General features: G+C 39.4%; 1 protein-coding gene across 4 annotated transcripts in view; it reads right to left on the bottom strand.

Moving 5' to 3' along the window:
• The window catches only part of ATXN1 (ataxin 1), a 274,273-nt gene that overhangs the window by 164,157 nt on the left and 92,069 nt on the right, over positions 1–18,047 (bottom strand). Inside the window, exon 4 of one of the 4 annotated variants that reach the window (XM_019543571.1) lies at positions 11,497–11,602. The exons of the other annotated variants lie outside the window; for them this stretch is intronic. The gene's annotated coding sequence lies outside the window, so the exon portion shown is untranslated. The remainder of the gene's footprint in view (positions 1–11,496; positions 11,603–18,047) is intronic. 4 annotated transcript variants of the gene reach the window in all.

The raw sequence follows: 18,047 nt of genomic DNA, 5'->3' as shown, positions 1-18,047 counted from the left end.
GTGTTTGATCTTTTGTCTCTCTCTCTGACCCTATTTGCAAATATATACCTTTTGTGTTGCTAATAGAGTGTGTCTGTGGCTGAAGGTTTTTTTCGCCTCCCGAGAAACGAACCGCGATTTTTACATCATGGGAATTAAGCTCTTTCTGTAGATCACACAAAGCAAACACTCACCCAGGAAGAAACAGTGACTCTGCACTTGACAGAAGCCAACTATTGGGAAAAACTGCAGGTGCTGAGTCACTTATTTCTCTTTTACCTGGGCAGAGGCTGCCTGGTTCCATTCAGCAGTAAGCGTCCTTTCAGTTAAAAAAGACATACATCTGAAGTAATTCTCTGCATTTGCCTAGAGCTGCTAGGGATTTACCAGAGTGTAACCAGAAGCAGAATCTGGTCCTAGGCTGCTACCAATCAAGGGTGTTGCTAAGGTCTTATAGGCCCTGATGCCAACAGTAATATAGTCATAAGATCAACAAAAAATGGAGTGTTGATTCTATTTTTTATTACATTGCAATCTGAAAGAAACTCTTTGAAAGCCAATCTTTTGAGAATTTACCCATTTTTATGCACTTGAGAATTACGATACTCTCTAGGTGACAGAACATTCAATAGTTTGGTTTAATTATTTTGTTAGCTTTGATTAATAATTTCCTTCAGTTTGGTTTTGTGCAGATTTGTATAATTTGTTTAAATCTCTCTGGGTTATATGAAGCAGAGTTGGGAAAATAGCTGTAGAGATCTTAGGGGCAAATGTTGTACAAATAAGAAAGAGGACACATAGTAAGTTAGGAGATATGAACCATGAATTTTCAAGCATTATTAATTTCATGTTCTTGGCTGAGAAGTGTATGCTAAAATATTTCACAAATAAGAAGAGCTTTACAAGTAGCCACAGATTCTGAAAAACCTCAGCTAAGTCCTTTCTAAATATATAATGGCAAAATAACAAATGGCAAACAGTTAATGACTAAACTCATCTTTATTAACAGCACACCTACAAGAGAAAACAGCAATTTCAGGCCTCCTCTTTATTGTAAATAAACCTTTTAAAATAATTAAAATGTACATGTAGGCAATTTATTTTTTGTTCTCTTAGGGCACATCTACACAAGATATTTACTGTGGACTTGACTCATTAGTTCCTCTGTAAATGTCTCGGCAACTACCCATGAAGGGTAATTAGGCTGGAGTAAACTGATTAACTCTACAGCAGGATAGTATGTGTAAATACAAGTTCTACCCTGATGCAGAGTTTTTTACTCCATAGTAACACGTGTAGAAGCTGACACAGTTGGGGGATGACGGTTCTGCAATGTGGGGACAGACTTGCACTGGAACACCCTCATGCCCCAGCTACCCACTCTGCAGTACGTTTTGCTGGGGGGGAGCAGCCCTCAGCTGGCAGGCTGACCCCTGGGGCAGACAGGGCTGCTCCCACCTGGCTCAATGTTCTGCAGTCCCAGGCACACATTAAAACAGCACACCCGGGAGTAATAAACTCTGGAGTTTATTACTTCGCTTTAATTGCACATGTAGACACACCCTTAATGTATACAAGGAACTCTCTATACTCTTAGAGTTGCACATGCAGCATTTAAGTTTGGGGCCATAACTGTCCAGTAACAATAGCACTTGTAAAACCTTTCATCTGGGAAACTTTACCATGCTTTACACATCTTAAATTTAGCCTCAACACCCTGTAAAGTAGATAAATGTTACTCCCACCTTAAACAGGAGAATACCGACCACAGAGGAATTCCAAGTGAGATTTTTCAAAAGCTCCTAAGGAAACAAAGACTTTTTTGGAACAAGGACTTGGTGACAAGGGTGACCTGGTGTCAGGGATGCACCTTTTGCTATTCCTGTGAGGGGGGGGAAAAAAAAAAAAATCACTCAGATTTGGCCAAGTTAGAAGCCTTTGAAAAATCTGAGCTCACACTCAGGCTCCATACAGACTCATTAGAGTTTGGGCAGCTAAATTCTTCACAATTTTCATCAGAACCAGGATTAGGCCTGAGTCCTCTCAGCAGCTCCAGGCAAACCAATCTCTGCATAAGTGAAGTGAAGGGGGACTGTACACAAAGGGGCCTATCTTCATTGCAACCTGTAAAGTACATTAGGCTGTTCTAAAAACAGCCTATAGTAGTAAGTAAATGGATTATACTTTTCCTTAATTGTCTATTATTTGCACTATTTATATATGAACCAAATTAAGGAGATGTAGGAAAATAATATAAGATATTTAAAAATATAGATAGTAAACTTGCTGAGGCAGCAAAGTACAGCACAGAGTTAAATCCTCCCCACAAGAGAACTACCCTGAAAGAATATATATTCAATACACTACCATGCCTATAGCTCAGAATATCAGCAAGTGACAAAGATCCATGTTTTGTGTTTTCTGCAGCATTTTTAAATTTTTTTTAGAAGCTGAGTTTTTGAAAAGCAGCCTTCCAGTGCCAACCATAAACTTCTTCCACCAAGGTTGCATGGATTTTAATTCTACACAATGCCATGTCTTTTGCAATGGAAATTTTTTTTTTTTCATTTTCCAAGAATTTGGGGCGGGGGGAGGCGGGGAGAAGGTTTTAAACAGAAAAACAAAAATAAAAAGCCATAAAAGCTGAAAGGTCTGCCAAAACTTGATTAATAAATGAGTAGCAGCAAATGTTTTTGATTATTTACAAGTCTTACAAACTGAAAGACAATGCATCACCTTCTACAGAACAAGTTAGCATATTATGTCCCAATTAGAAATTAAGTAACTCTTAAAAAAAGAATAAACTGGATTGGTTGTTAAAATCAGATGCAGCAGTATCCACTAAAATGTGTGAACAGATATAACAGAAGTTTCCAGAACAGGATTTGGAAAGTATCTATCTAGTTCTCTGAAGGACACAAAAATATGAACCCAACCTAGACAAACTGCATCATGTACTTTGTACCAGGAGGATGCAACACTTTTCAACCCATGGAGATATAATACTACTGTTTCTTTCTTGCTGGAAAATCAAAAGCAGGCCTCCAGGATGCACATACCCTTTGTTGGTGTGTAGTGTCTGTTTTTTCCTTAGTACTACCTCTGGAAATGAGGGACTGGAACAGCCATATTTCTTTTCATGACAGCAGCAAGATAAAAGGAATAAAATTAAAAGGTGTTTTGAGGCACATGGGTAAGTGCCAAATGCTCACTGAAGGAAAAGTTAGAATTTCTTGGAAAAAAGAAGAAAAGTACAGAGAAACCCATACTACAGAGATGGTGAAAAAGAATAGGTGAAACAGGTTAGTCACCCCTATGCAAACTGATCTTTCTTTTAAAAACAAGGAGCTATGGGACTGGATTCTCTCACCTGGCATATATTGGCATAATTTTGCTCAGCCAACATATGCCAGTATACACCAAGTAAAGGGTGTCGCCAATGATCTATAAAGATACTGAAGGAGAAACCAGTTCCACCATTTACAAACACAAAATTGGGGGTCGAACTCGGTCTAATTGGTCCCTTCCAACCCTAAAATCTATGAAAAAAAATCTATGAAATACCTCCGTACTATGCAGTAAAAACCATAAACTCTGAGTTCTTATCTTTAGAATACAAAATGGAGCTCACTGAGAAGTAAAGGGAGGGAGAGGAAATTGAGAAACTTCTAAACCAAAACAAAAAAAAGTTCTGTTATCCACCAAAGAAATTTTTAATTGAGCAATTTTCTGACCAGCACAATTAAAACCTGAAAGAATGGAGCTGACTAAGCAGCAATTAAAAGCCTGTTCTATGGGTCTTCAGTGGCAATGAATTAGAGGGCCAGAATTCTTGAAGGGAGCAGAAAAGTCTAGGTTTTCATTGTTTTTGTGCTAATATGACTCAGTCAGGTATGGGCCCACACACATTCACAGAGGACCCTCCCAAGGCATAAACGTGTTCATTGTGAATTAATCAAATTGTGGTACATAAAGAGTTCTATTACTTGTACACAGATTTTCATTGATTCAGAAGTTATCACCTCTGTACAATCATGTATGTCATGACTGGTGGACCATGGAGTAGAAGTGATTAATGCCTCATGATACTGAGAGACTTTAGAGCAAATGTAGGAAAAATTACCTTTTGAATGGCATGCAGCATGACCTGCAAATCTTGACAGGCTAAAAGGAATTTGAGTTCAATAGTTCAGATATTCTTCATCTCAAATATGTGATGTTCTTAACTTTGCTTGAATTATATATCTTTCCTGCTTCTTTAACAAACACTGGCTCTTTCTGCCATACTTATCCAATTAGCATAATAATAATTTGCATCAAGTGCAGGAGGGGAGGTTGAACATGTCCCATTGTATGATGTCATTTCCAGGCCAAATGTTAGGGGAAGATTCTTCAGGCAGGATGAACTCATATGCTAGTTTATTCTGTGGGTGGGGGGTTTATGTGAAAACTCCCTCCAAACTAAGTTTAAAATCTCAGGTGCTCACACCACGGGCACATGTGGAAAGCAGTACAAAGGATGCCTACAGAGACTGACACCAAGATGGACACAGTCTTTTTCAAGCCTGCTCAACCAAACAGCCTCAGTCTAGATGGGCAAGATGGAAGTGCCATGTCATAGGTCTCATAAAATAACGAATCCTACATCTACTGGAATTTCCCACACGAATAATTTTGGGTCACGGCAGGCTGAAACACACAAAGGGAAGTGACTACCCCAACACCATCTACTGAGCTAATGGCTGAGTTTGGAATAAAATGGTGTCCCTCCCAGCCCTCAATTCCATCTTGAACTACCAGATCACCCTGCACGTTCTAAGTATACCAACAGCACTTCAATGTGTAGTACAAAAACAGAGAAAAACTACACATACACATACACAAACTCACTAAGTTACACTGAAGAAAAACAAAGAGAAAGAACAACTTTGCATTTTCCTTTAAAACCTCTTGAAAACACTGGTACCATTTAAATAGGGGTGGGGGGAATTAATGCTGCATTCAGATGACAGCTTTTGGATCTCTCAAAGTAGTTGCAACTGTAATTGTATCTACAGCTTACAGCACTTCCATCATATTAGTGTTGCAGTTGCCCAAAGCCAAAATACTTTCATGTCAATTGCCATAATTTCTGATAAATGATTATTGATGGTTGTTTTTTTAACACCTTCTGATTTTCAGTTTAATAGAAAAAACACCTTCAGAACATTATCTCTTTTTACTGTGTAAAGGCATCACCAGAGGCATTTAAATGCATTGTTATTTCTTTCCCTTCAGTCCAGTTCAGTTTCTGGGCATTGAGCCCTTTCTGAAGCCAAAACACTCAGATTCAGTACACCCTATTAGGAATAACATTCTCTTTTGCAAGTCCATGGCTCTTCTGAATAATGTAATGTCACTTTATTTTTGTGGTTCACCAACCATTACTCTCTTTGATCTGGGGGGCATTAGTTTTTCATTATCATCTACTATATAGGGTATTTGCATGCAATCACTGTATATCATACAAAGTAGCTGCCAAGAAACTGGCCTGCATTACCATAATGTACCTAAGTTCAGACTTATCTTAGAGAAGGTATATTTTTACCTTTCTTACTATACTTCCTTTACAATGAACAGGGCATAGACATGAATGGTCTGTTCATTTGCATAGAAATAACATTACAGGCAGAGCTGTGATACTGAGAAACCCAAGAAATGTAGATGCTTACCAAGCTCCATCCTTCCACATCTACAAAAACAAGACTCCTATTGAGTCAGAATGGTAGGCCAATAAAATCAGTTTTCCATTTCCACTATGCCCCCTTTGGTCTCTTCCACCTGAAACGGTTCCTCACTTTTGTATTTAGATCATACACATTAACATTCTTGCATTTCATTCAGATGCAAAGATTGTTTATCTGAACATTAACAAGAAAAACAACCCATTTAATCTACAGTACTTCAAAGTCAAAAGTGACAAATGCCCATTCAGCCTTCAGGTTCCCATTGGTTACCATTCTACATCAAGCATGTCCTTGTAAAACGACAGAGGGATCAAGTAGATCTTATTCACCAGCCACACAGTATTTACTTGCTTCAAAAAGACACACCAAATTCCTGTTGTTTTATCACAGTCCCAATTTAGCATAATTGTGGGTGTTCATGTTGCTGTATCATAAGAAACTGTCAGACTAATAAGAAAGGCTTCAGGGTATCTTTGGCACTGCACCAAACTAACAAACAAAGCATTAGTTACCCTTTCAGGCCAGAAGACAGGCCAAAATGGCAGCCACAGTGCTTCATGGGACAGCTTAAAAGAGCAAGAGTCCGGTTCACACTGCATTCAGTTCTGCATGGTACTGAGCCTCCTCCTTGTTCAGTGAAGTCAGAGCAAGTGAAACGTATGGGACGCTTTTTAGGATTACCTTGTACATTAAAGGATCAAGCCCTAAGCTCTTTGTGGCAGAGATTGTCACATATTTATACACTGGTAACCGTATATAAGCACTGCAGCCTTTATGTGCCATCATATGAGAAAGGATGATGATGATAATAATGGTTGTGATCAAATCACTCTTGCAGTGATAAAGTGATAAAAATACATGACAAGATACATATTAAATTAAAACATAGCAAAATAAAAACACAAACAGCTTTTAAAGTTCACCCCCCAAAAAACTAGTAGCACATGCTATAAAAAACTACATCCATTTAAGTGTTTATTTTAAAATAGCTCCAAGTATGTCCAGCGTTTGCAGAATAAAATGACTCTATATGTTAACCAGGTAACCTGTAATGCCCATTTCTGCTCTCACTGAAATCAAATTACTTACATTTCAGCGGTAGTAGAATTGAGCTTATACTGCTGCATTCATTAACACGTCTCTATAAATGTCACACCTTTAATTTATCACTGAAAGCCATATTTTATAAATTAACAATAGAAGCATTTTGTATGTGTGGTCTTTTAGCCCCTGTTGTGATTTAGAATTCCTGAAGGTCAAATAAAACACTCTATAGAAAGGCAAAGATGGGGAAAAAAAGCTTTGCAATATGCTTTTTAAGAGCCTCTGCAGTACAAAGACAATAAAGAGCTGATTTGTTACAAGGCTTTGAGGACAACTACAAATGCTAAGGCCACCACTAAATGAATCTGCTCATGAAAGTAACAGCAACTCGCTCAATACGGTATCTACATTAGTTAACTCTTTTTGTGATTCAGGTCCAAGACTACATATTGTTCTGTTTCCTCTAGTTCATCTATTATAGATTCCCTTTGTGACACTTTATCAATGGAAAATCGAAGGAGGGATTTCCAGCTGGGAGCCCAACAAAAAAAGAGGAGGCTTAGCCTGGTCTTCTCACTTGTGCTGTAAAAGCTATTTTACCGCAGGAAATAAAAGAGAACTGTGCAAAGAAAAAGCCATGACCTAAAATTATTTTATCATCATAATACTGAAATGCTTTCTAGCCTGCAACATGGTTCTTTTTAGACACCACAATACTTCATTCCACTGTAAGCAGAGCTTCTTGCAACTAAAGTCTTTGTATTAAAAGACCATAGCAGCTAAAATTTTAATAAGTTAAAACTGTGCCAGATACTCCACTTCCCCTTTATTCTCCTTATGATTTTGCTGGGTTTTCATGCACAGTTTTAAGTTTCTCCCTCCACTTGCACCATTGCAAAGACCATGTCATAACAAAGGAAGATACACCAAGAGCTTAAGTGGCCTAGTGAAACAGATTGCACAAAGTGCTGTCAGCGCACTGAGATCTGTCCCCAGCCACATGTTCGCAGTTAAGACAACGGGACATGTTGCCTGTTGGACTCTGCATTCTAATGGGTATTTATGTGCATAAAATGAAGTTGTAAGTTTAGAGGGCATTTGGGACTGACTGACTACTATGTGCTCTGCAAGCAGATGGTAGGCAAAGAACTGCCCCTCCCTAACCAATATGGCTGATAAAGGCACTGTGCCTTGGATAGCCCTACTGAGGAAAGCGGCTGCAGACTCTATAAAAATCAGGCTGCTATGGCCAGAATTCAAATGATGATCACTTCCGCTGACTCCTCTCTGCAAGCAGACACATGAGCAAAGCTGAAGAGAGAATGTCTGTGTTGGAGGATCAGGTACCAGTGCTCTCTGCTAGATGCACCAAGCCTTAAAAAAGATGCATCTCATATTAAATTTATGTTAGCAGACCTCACTGCAATAACCTGAGAATCCAAAGGGGTACCAGAAGGAGTAGGGAAAAGTTAACCTCTAAAGCTCGTCCCTCAGCTTTTTAAGAAATATTTAGCCTGCCAGATCATTCTGAATTTGATTTTGAAAAGGAATATTGGACCCTGGTTTCTAAGCCAGTGCCAGATACTAAACCTTGGGCACTGGTTGTTAAGCTTCTCAAATTCACTATAAATGAAAAATATAGATTAGCCACTCTCCACAACTGTTTGGAGGGGGTGAGAGGTCACCACAGGATAGGATAATGATTTTGCAAGATCTAGTAAAAGATGTCCTTATACTTCCTCGGTTTTCTCCCCACCCTGCATTTAACTTCTCTTCTTGCATCCCTAAGCCCCTCCCCACAACTTTCTCATCTCTCCTTCCCCATCCCAACACCTTTTTTAACGTTCAGACCCTGCATCTAAAGACACAGAGTACTGCTATGTTGTAGGAGTAGTTCTAGGAACACTCCAATGAAAAGAGACAGAGAGAAAAAAGGAGACATCATTAGAGGGAGTAAAGACAGATTTCTTTCCTGTTAGTTATATAGCGTTCCCTCACCCCGATTTGAAAAGTAGCATGAGACAAAAATAATTCTTAACACAGCCAAATGATTCTAAACCTCAATTTTATTTCCTGGAACACGAAGGGACTCAACACCCAATGAAAAGAGAGAGAGAGAAAAAAAGGAGACATCATTAGAGGGACTAAAGACAGAATAGCATTTCTACTACAGACACACCTGACTACAAATAAGGCTGTTAAATTAGAACGCGGCTGGGCAGAAAAATCATCCACTTGCTGCATCATATCCACACCCATACTCTTCCACAGCAGCATTAGAAGTAATAGTGAGTTTCAGATTTTTTAATACTCAAAGCTAACATAAATGGATCTGCACTGACCCTCACTAACATGTCCAGGCCTATGATCCTGACACCTTTCATCTGTTTTTATTAAATTATCTGGGAATCCCTTCTTCCTACTGTAATCACTGGGGATTTTAATGAAATACTTCATACTTTCACAGACAACTCTTGCCCCAATGTCATAAAGTTGACCCAAACTAGAATGATGCTGGATTACACATTAGAGACCTGGATAACTCCCACATCCAACAGGCAGGGGCTATTCATCCTTTTCCCTCATACATGGTCCTATTTTTCTGATCTCCAGAGACATGGTTAGTTCTGCAATTATCTCCTTCAGAGACTAACTGTTTCTTCTGATCGTGCACATACTGCTCTTCAAACAGCAATGGTTCTAGATAAGAAACAGTTATGTAGCTGAAGATTTTTAATTTATCAGCATTTCAAGATTTTGCTGAAAAAGAAATCAAACTGCTCCTGGAGAAAAATGAACCTTTGACATCTAGCAAGTTACCAGGGGAGATTCTCATGCCTGTTTAAGAGTTGGAATTATTAGTATCTATGAAAAATAGGGAACACAGTGAAAAAGCAACAGGCCCTGCCTGAGAAGTCTTTAAAGTATCTGCGTTTGTCTTATACTTACAGCTCTGTATTCGTATTTGGTGCGATCCCAAACCTCGTGCAGATAGGAATTCAACAAACTTCACATACACAGACTCAGTTCACCCTAGTTTGACACAAGCAGGATTTCTGGGAATCAACTGGGTAAAAAGCTGTCAAGTTGTTGTCATGACTCCCAAGGCAAAATTCTGTGCATAGAATAACAGTTATCCTCAATATATGTGGCAAACTTATATGCATAAAACAAAGATGTTAATAAAGAACTCTATTATTTAGAAGTGCTGTGAAAACTGGACGCATACCATGGATTGATTTTTTTAAAAATACTGCCTTACCACAAAGAGCTGCAGCCCTATGTGGTAGTCAGAGGGTCAGTTAGAAGACAGAGTAGAAACACACTTTATAGATTAACAAAATAAGACATATATATAGAGAGAGAGCACAAGCTTTTGTGAACTCAAGCTGGTTTCCCCATCAGACTCTAAAGGCACTTCCTTGAACTTTGGTCTAACGAGAAGCTTGAAATCTTTCATGAGTCATTTCTGGAAAACACATTTCCCCTATGTTGAGAGAAGCCTTATTACTGGTTATTCACAAGCCAGAATGAAATATCATGCTATGTTCCAATGGTAGGCAAATTTCACTTATTAACAGTTATCTCAAAAGATAATGGCAAAAGGTCTAGTCATGGTCCCAAAGGAGGTTTTCTGTTGTGCCATTCACCCATGTCAAGTCTGTCACAAGCAAGTGTGGTATCTTGATATTACTGCGTCGATAAAGGATTAACCCCCAAATACATAGTTTTCTAGCAGCAAAGTCAAAAGAGGCTTTTGAAAGTGTGTGCTGGAGATATATGTTCCATACTCAAAAAAAAAAAAAAAAAAGAGAATTTGGACCTGTGTTCAGTTTCTCTGACCACTAACTCAAAAATGTAGGCTAATACCTAGGTACAAAAAGAGTTGGGAAACACCAAATTATTGGAAATCACCAGGTGCTATGTAGTGGGGCTATCTTTCAACGGAATTTCTATTCACAAACTAATCTGCAATTAATTTGCATCTAGGTGCAAAAAGGCCAAGAAATATTAACCACCTATTTATTTAGACCCTGTGCTTAAAAATGATAGCGATGTGACTTGAGTCTAGGGAAAGATTAATGCTATAAAAATGAACATTCTGCCCGGACTACTCTATACACTAAATATATGCATGACTCCATATTATTTAAGAAAATACAAAGGTATTTATTAAAGTTTCCTGTGGGTCCCTGATCAATGCCCAGAGCTATCATTTGGATGGGGGGAATTAAATCTCTAACTCTATACAAAGGGAAAATTAATTTCACAGAGCTACTACTATGCTTTGATCATGTCATAGATGTGAAAGTGGTCCCAGAAAGCTCTTATAACTATTTTGGTAGAAATTTTGGCTGTGTAAGAATATATCCAATGTCACCCTCTGCCCCAGATTGTCTTGGTTTTGGGTGCCTACAGGAGTACATACATGAAGGCTTTGAGGGTATTCTAGCTAAAACATATTATTATCATCCTCACCTTCAGGCAAAAGCACCTATACAGGGCAACACAGATTTGTAAATGTGTCATTTACGAACACCATAGAAGCCATGGCCTGATACTTTTGGCAGAGTGGCACTGCACACAAGAAAAATGCTTACTAAAATACAACTGCAGTTCATTTACCCCAAGTCTACTGGAAACTCAAGAGACACTACATAAACTCCCCAGGCCCATGTAAACTTTGTAAATAAAAATGAACTCCATTAGTCTAGAGCTCTTTGCTAAGTATGGAAAGGGGACTTACCACTGCCCTTAAAAGAATCCTAGTGGAGGAGGATATTCTATAAGGTTAAGAGTGTCTCTGTGGACTGCAGGCTGCCCTTGATATAAATTGGACATCACAGAGATTGCTGACAGTAGAATGAAAAAAAAGAATATCCATAATGTACATGCTAGAAGGCTGCTCAGCAGTCAGGAATCTATGAAAAGAGGTGAGCACAGGATGTAAAATGGTGTTTCACTTGAAGTGCTGTAACTATGATGATCCAAGTAATATACAAGAAGCAGGATTTATTTGGTAATAGTTTTTATTGGACCAACTATATAGTTGAGAGAGATGTTATACAAGCTTTTGGGCACAAAAAGTCCTTCCTTAGGGTGCAATATTACCAAATACATTCTGCTTCTTGCATAATTATATTTTAGGACTTTACCTGATAAGCTGGGTTTAATTCTGCACCAGGGACTTTGTTTTTTCCCAGGCAGCAATCATGAAGCATGTGAAGTTACAAAATAGAAGAGTAGAGAAAGTATATTCAGATCTAAGTCAGCCACAAAAAAACATTAACTTGTCGCTGTAAAGAAATTAAACCAAAGCAATTTGTACCATGTTTCTAGATACATTTGGTCAAAACCAGTGAGATTGTGCAGAATGCCAAATCTTCATACCCCTTCTCCCAACTTTTTCTCCTCCCTTCATCTTTCTTTTCCCCATTCTCTTATTTTATGACTATAACATGGGCCTTTCATATTATCTACATAGCATTCCCTGGCCCTCCATCCTTACAAGCTGCAATACTGCACATCTGTACAGTTCTGCTCATGGGCAGATGTAGGATTTTGAAAGGGGGGGAGTGCACACCATGACTTTTAACACAACACAGTTTTATCCAGTTAAAAATAAACTATATGCTTTAATAATATGTTAGGGAAACCAGGACTATATTATTTAGTTTAAGATCAAAGCAAAAACAAATATAACTACTGGAACATACACTAGTTTGCTAGATTGTATATAAAAGTTTAAACAAAAGCGACAGCATACTAGGCAAAAAAATAGTCAAAATAATCAAATGATATTGTGTCCTATAGCCATTATATTAGTCCTGAAGCCATTCTAATTTAGTCACAAAACAAAATCTAGCTTTCTAGAGCACCTTGACAATGCCTCCAGTACTTCACTGCAAGTCATTCTACACCTAAGTTAATAACATACATGAGCTAAGATTTTTAGCTAAAGTTAAAAACAGTATGTGGGGCCATGAAGCAGAAGAAAGACACTACCAGGAATGGATAAGACAAAAAAAATTGCAGATGAAATAATAGTTTGAATAGTGGAATATTAAGACAATTAAAAAGATGAGGGGGTTGTTAACACTTGTGGAGTAGAAAGAAATTAACAGGAATGAAGAAGATGACAATGAGCCATAAAGTGAATTGATTCACTCAGCACTGACTGAATACAAATATGGCTGCCCCTCTCAAGGAGTTGGTTTTTAAGTTTAGGTGGAGCAAGAAGCAAAGGGGACAGGGCAACTGCATTAGTGTACCACCCCCGATCTGCCCCTGGTTCTGCTGCATAGCCGCAAAGCATGTGGTACTGGAGACATACACAAACTGCAAGGTATTTACTTACTTGCACTTTTATCTCTTTATGAAAGTCAATATACAGTCACAAAGAAGTAGAGTCTTAGCTCATTTAGACTGAACTCCTATACCTCAGGTGCTACTATGCTGAGCTTAAATTAAAGTTTAGTAGAGCCCAAAGGTGTCACTATTACCACAAGGCTCCTGCTATGTCAGGGAACTAATGAGCTAAGAAATGTTGACAAAAACTTAACAGCAAGTCCTGCACCTTGCTGCTCAGGAAGGTAAAAAATGATCTGCTGAGAATCGGGAGGAAGGTTCTTTCCCAACCTCAGCTCTGGTGATCAGTGTGACCCTAAGCATGCTAGTAAAACAAAATAGCTAAGTGCCTAAAAGAGAATTCTTGATATCACTTCAGAACATTGGCCCACCTTGTCTGACCTCCTGTCTCCAGTTACAGTCAATCTCTGATGCTTCAGAGGGGGAAGAAAACCCAAGATTACATCTAGCCAACTGTGCATCAGGAAAAATTTACCTTCCTGACCACTGCAAACAAGCAGCCCTGAAGCACGACATTCTATTATAACCATGAATGCAGAACTGAAAGTTTAACAGTCTAACAGTGTCTTTTTAAGTTATTAACTACATTTTGCTTTAATCACATTAATTTTTCAAAAATGTACAGTAATCTCTGTGGCTTAAAATGACTTTGTATTCATTTTTTAATGGAGAGTACTTTTATTCATCTACTACATTATCCTTTCAAGAAAATTATCATACTTAACTATAAGTACTTAATGAGGCACTAATTAGTACTCCTATTTTTTCTCCATTTAAAACTCCTTTGAGAAATGAGGTCAAAAAAACTTTCCTTAATGCATCTCTTAGATTGAGGGACAAACTATCCAGATGTCATCTGTACCTGTCATCTATTTCCAAAGAGGTGAGAGAGGAGAGCCCCTTCCAAAACTCAAACACCGGTGCAAAAGTAAACCTCAGTTAGATATTGTTCTTTACTGAAAAGGCCACAACACAAGGACCTCAACATTGTAAGAACTTGCAAAACACTGATTTTGAAGCAGGTTGGTCTAGCAACACATCCTATCTCTTTGGCTTGTGAATGAACGTAAGTGCTTCCTTTGCCTTTCATTTAACAGTACAAATACAACATTTCCCATTCTGATAAGAGCTTTTTGTTTGAAGAATGCAGCCCAGCAGAACATTATACGAAGGGACAGACGTGCTACAGTGTATTTGTAAAACAGCTTATTCTCCGTCTATTTTCCATCAACTGCAAAAACACAATGAAAGTGCAGCTCCACCTTTCTTCTGCATAGAGGCCCTGGCAAAGTTGTGGCTTCCTGCCAGCAGCTTTACATTTTTGCTGTTTTTTTGCAAGGGGTGTGGTAGGCAAATTAAGGTTATAACACCTCCAATAGCAGGCGAAGTCATCTAAATGCTTTTTGAAGAATTTTTACATGTTAAAAAAGCCACTCTGTCAACTGCAAGTGCCTACAAAGTTCTCAGGAAATACACAGTGTCACCCATGATCTTCATTGCTGGATTTGCTCTGCACTATTAATTAATTGCAATGACTTACAAACTGCTCTGTCAAAGGGGAAAAGGTTCCTTTTGGCACTGCCTCCCTTGCAAGTTCAAAGGATACATATATGTCTTCCAGACACATACAAGGGATCGTTTAAACTTAAAAAAGGGGGCTAGGGATGAAGTGTTGTGTTTTAGACCCATTTGTTGTGGATTTGCTGTAAAGGGGGAAAAATCACTTTAATGGCATGCTTTTGAAGAGCCAAAGTATTTGTCCCACTGGAAAGGAACAGAGTTAGAGAGAAAGATGCTGGGGCAGCAGAACCTGGAGTGTGGACTTCAATGGTTCTCTAGCATTAGAAAGAGTAACGGCTTCAGCTAAACAGCAGAAATAGAAGCAACTGGGGACACTGGTCTGAGGATGTGTAAGACTGAAACCTAAGAGGATATGGTAAGAATTAAGAAAAAAAAGCTGTCAGAAGGAGATGAATATTTGCATGTGGCAAATAAAGGAGAAAAGAAAATACTTGAATAACGGTGGCTCAATTTTACCATATGCTACTTGTACAACTATGCTATGGGGGCCATATTAATGGCTGGGAGGGACCTGGGCAGGCTTTTACCTGGATTCAGTAATATGTCAAATTCAAGAGAAAATCCACCTTTACAGTATTTTGCATATTTGTTGCACAATGGATGCCCTAAATGAAGGCCATGATAAGAGGATGCATGTAGATATGTCAGTAGATTGCTTATGAAGCAGAAAGTAGAAAACCACTGTATACCCGTGCATGTTAGCCCCTTTGTGATATCACAGAGAGACCTGGTTGACCAAGGCATGTCAGAGAAAAATTGTCAGTCCTGAAAATGGAGCTGAAGCTACCTCTACCCCTCATTTCAACACCTGCCAACCAAATCCAGAGGGAATAAAAATTAAAGAAACCAGAGATGAACTGTTTTTGTGAAAGGAAACTTAGGGCTGTGGCCAACAGAACACAGGAAGGTGAACAAAGCAGCCCCTGAAACAAGAAGATATTCCTTGTGAAAATTAACTCACGGGTTGATTAAGAGTAAAACCCTAGAAAAGTGGGTTGTTCTGACCATATTTAGAACACATAAACTATGTCTGAAAAAAGGAAGCAAGTCAACTGATCACACTGTCTGCCCATCCAAACATACCCACATATCAGGTGAAGCCTGATAGCTTCATCTGCTTTGTGAAAACACAGCCACTCATTAGCTCAATGTCCTGTTAAGAGCTGAACAAGCTAGGTTATAAGGACCTGGAAACAAATCAACCACTCTCTTCTGTGTCATACGCCAAAACACAGAAAAGCGTACTTCAGAGTTATGCAAAGAAATGTCACTCAGGGCTGATCACAACATAGAAAAAGGACCCTTGGTGGCTGATGGCCAAAAGAAGTGCTCCTTTATTCTGTAAGTACTACCCAAGAAACTGGGATGTCCCAATCAGCCACACCCCTGGAGACTGTTAGCCAGAGATGCTCCCCCAGTCCTGCTCCACATCACATGTACTGTGGAAAATATTGGAACAGCCCAATGCCAACTAAGGGCATCTTCATGTATTATGGACAGCTACCAAGACCATAGGAATAAGTGGATGATGAGAGGGCATGAAGAAGCAGCTACAGCAGAAATGCATGCTTCCTGCTTTACACAACCATACCCGGTTCAGCTCTGATATCCCTCCTGAAAACAGAACAGTTCCACCTTTCCGACGCACCAGCTTCTAGGAGACACTGTGCAGGGCCGGACAAGGAAGGGCTGTCACAGCCACATCCCAATGCTCCTGCCACATCCACTTCCCAATCTGATTCAGCAGGAAACATGCAGCACAGTTCCATCTGGCCACATGGCAGCTGTGGCAGTGGAGTAAATATAATTACAATTAATAACAAATTAATTAAGAATATGGTTAAAATGCTTCTATTATAGTATTCATAATACATTTATATTCACTTATCATTGGTGTGTCTGCTGCATTTTAAAAAAAGATTTGGAGGGGGGTGCTTTGAGGATAAAAAGGTTGAGCACCACTGACCCTTGGCAATGATTATTTACTTTGTTTGCAATCCCCATTGAATCTTTTTTTTTCTTTGAATACAAACAGTAAGTATAGTTACAGACATCAAGCAAGTGGCATTGGGCAGTCGTTGATCCCAGTAATTCCAACATTTTATATAGTACACATACATGAACACCCTCCTCCACCCTCCCCCCCCCCCGCTTCTTCTTGGAATATTGTCTGAAGAGGCACTGTCATCCAGCTGCTTTCACAGGATGATTCAAAAGCAGTTTCAGGTACAACACCTGTTCTCAAGATTGCTTGCAATTTTTTGTGGCTTTACAATCACATTTTCTGATTTGTAATGCATTTTACCTCCCCTGGCACCATAAAAGAGAACCACACAAACAAAAGAGGAAATTGACTGACTATCCAGAGAAATAATGTAACTGACTATGCACAAAGTGCTGTCAAATATGCCCATAGTAAACAAACTGAAGTAACAGATCCTTTTTCCCTCCAATCTCTTTCATTTATAGCAATTGTAGGTGTTACTGGTAAAGTAGAAATAATTTTAGACAGCATTTTTCCTACTGAGACAGCTAGCCTGTATCATTTTCATGAGGCATAAAACTTCTGCAGCTCGCTACATATGTGGCAAATACAAAGAGAAGGCTTCTTGAACCAAGTCCAGATACATAAGGCCTCAGGTAAGCTGTAAGTTAAAAACCTGGTTCACCAGCCAGTTCAGCAACACTTACACTTGAGGGATAGGACAACTCCAAATGTGACTGGTTGCCCTGTTAATATGCAGAGAAACACTGGTCAAACACTGGTCAGCGTACGGTCAAATCTTGCTGAGATTACAGTTTGCCTCTAAGACTCTATTATATGCAGCTGAGAATTCCTGCCCAGTAGAAAGGATTTAGTTCCTATCAGAGACGACCATGGCATGGTGCAGGGCCTGGGGCAAATCAGCTTGTGCAGGGCCTGGATGTGGCGGTAGCAGGGGGTGATCAGCAGCCGGATGCAAAGCACTGTGGGGCCCCCCAAAGCACGGAGCCCAGGGCAGTTGCCCCCAATTCACCCCCCATCCCCCAACAATAGGGACGGCCCTGGTTCCCATTTGCAAAGTACTTGGTATACAGAAAAACACTATATAAATGTTACGTATTTATTGCCATTATACAAATCCCTGTGTGAACAAACACAACTTTATGTCACGGAGTCACAGAGGTGCTCCGTGATTGAGAGCGTGATTGGCAGAGCTGTCAATCACCCAGGCAGCTCAGGTGCCTGGTTGCCAGGGCAACCAGGTGAGTCACATGACCGGAAGAGGGCAGGGCCTGGCCTTTATAACCAGCCTAGGCCAGAGCCTGAGACACAGTTCCCTTCTGGCTGCCGCAGGAGCAGGAGCT

Source organism: Crocodylus porosus, unplaced genomic scaffold, assembly GCF_001723895.1.
Source record: "Crocodylus porosus isolate Cpor-Errol unplaced genomic scaffold, CroPor_comp1, whole genome shotgun sequence".
Taxonomy (NCBI): Eukaryota; Metazoa; Chordata; order Crocodylia; family Crocodylidae; genus Crocodylus; species Crocodylus porosus.
This window is presented reverse-complemented; position numbering and strand designations above follow the sequence as displayed.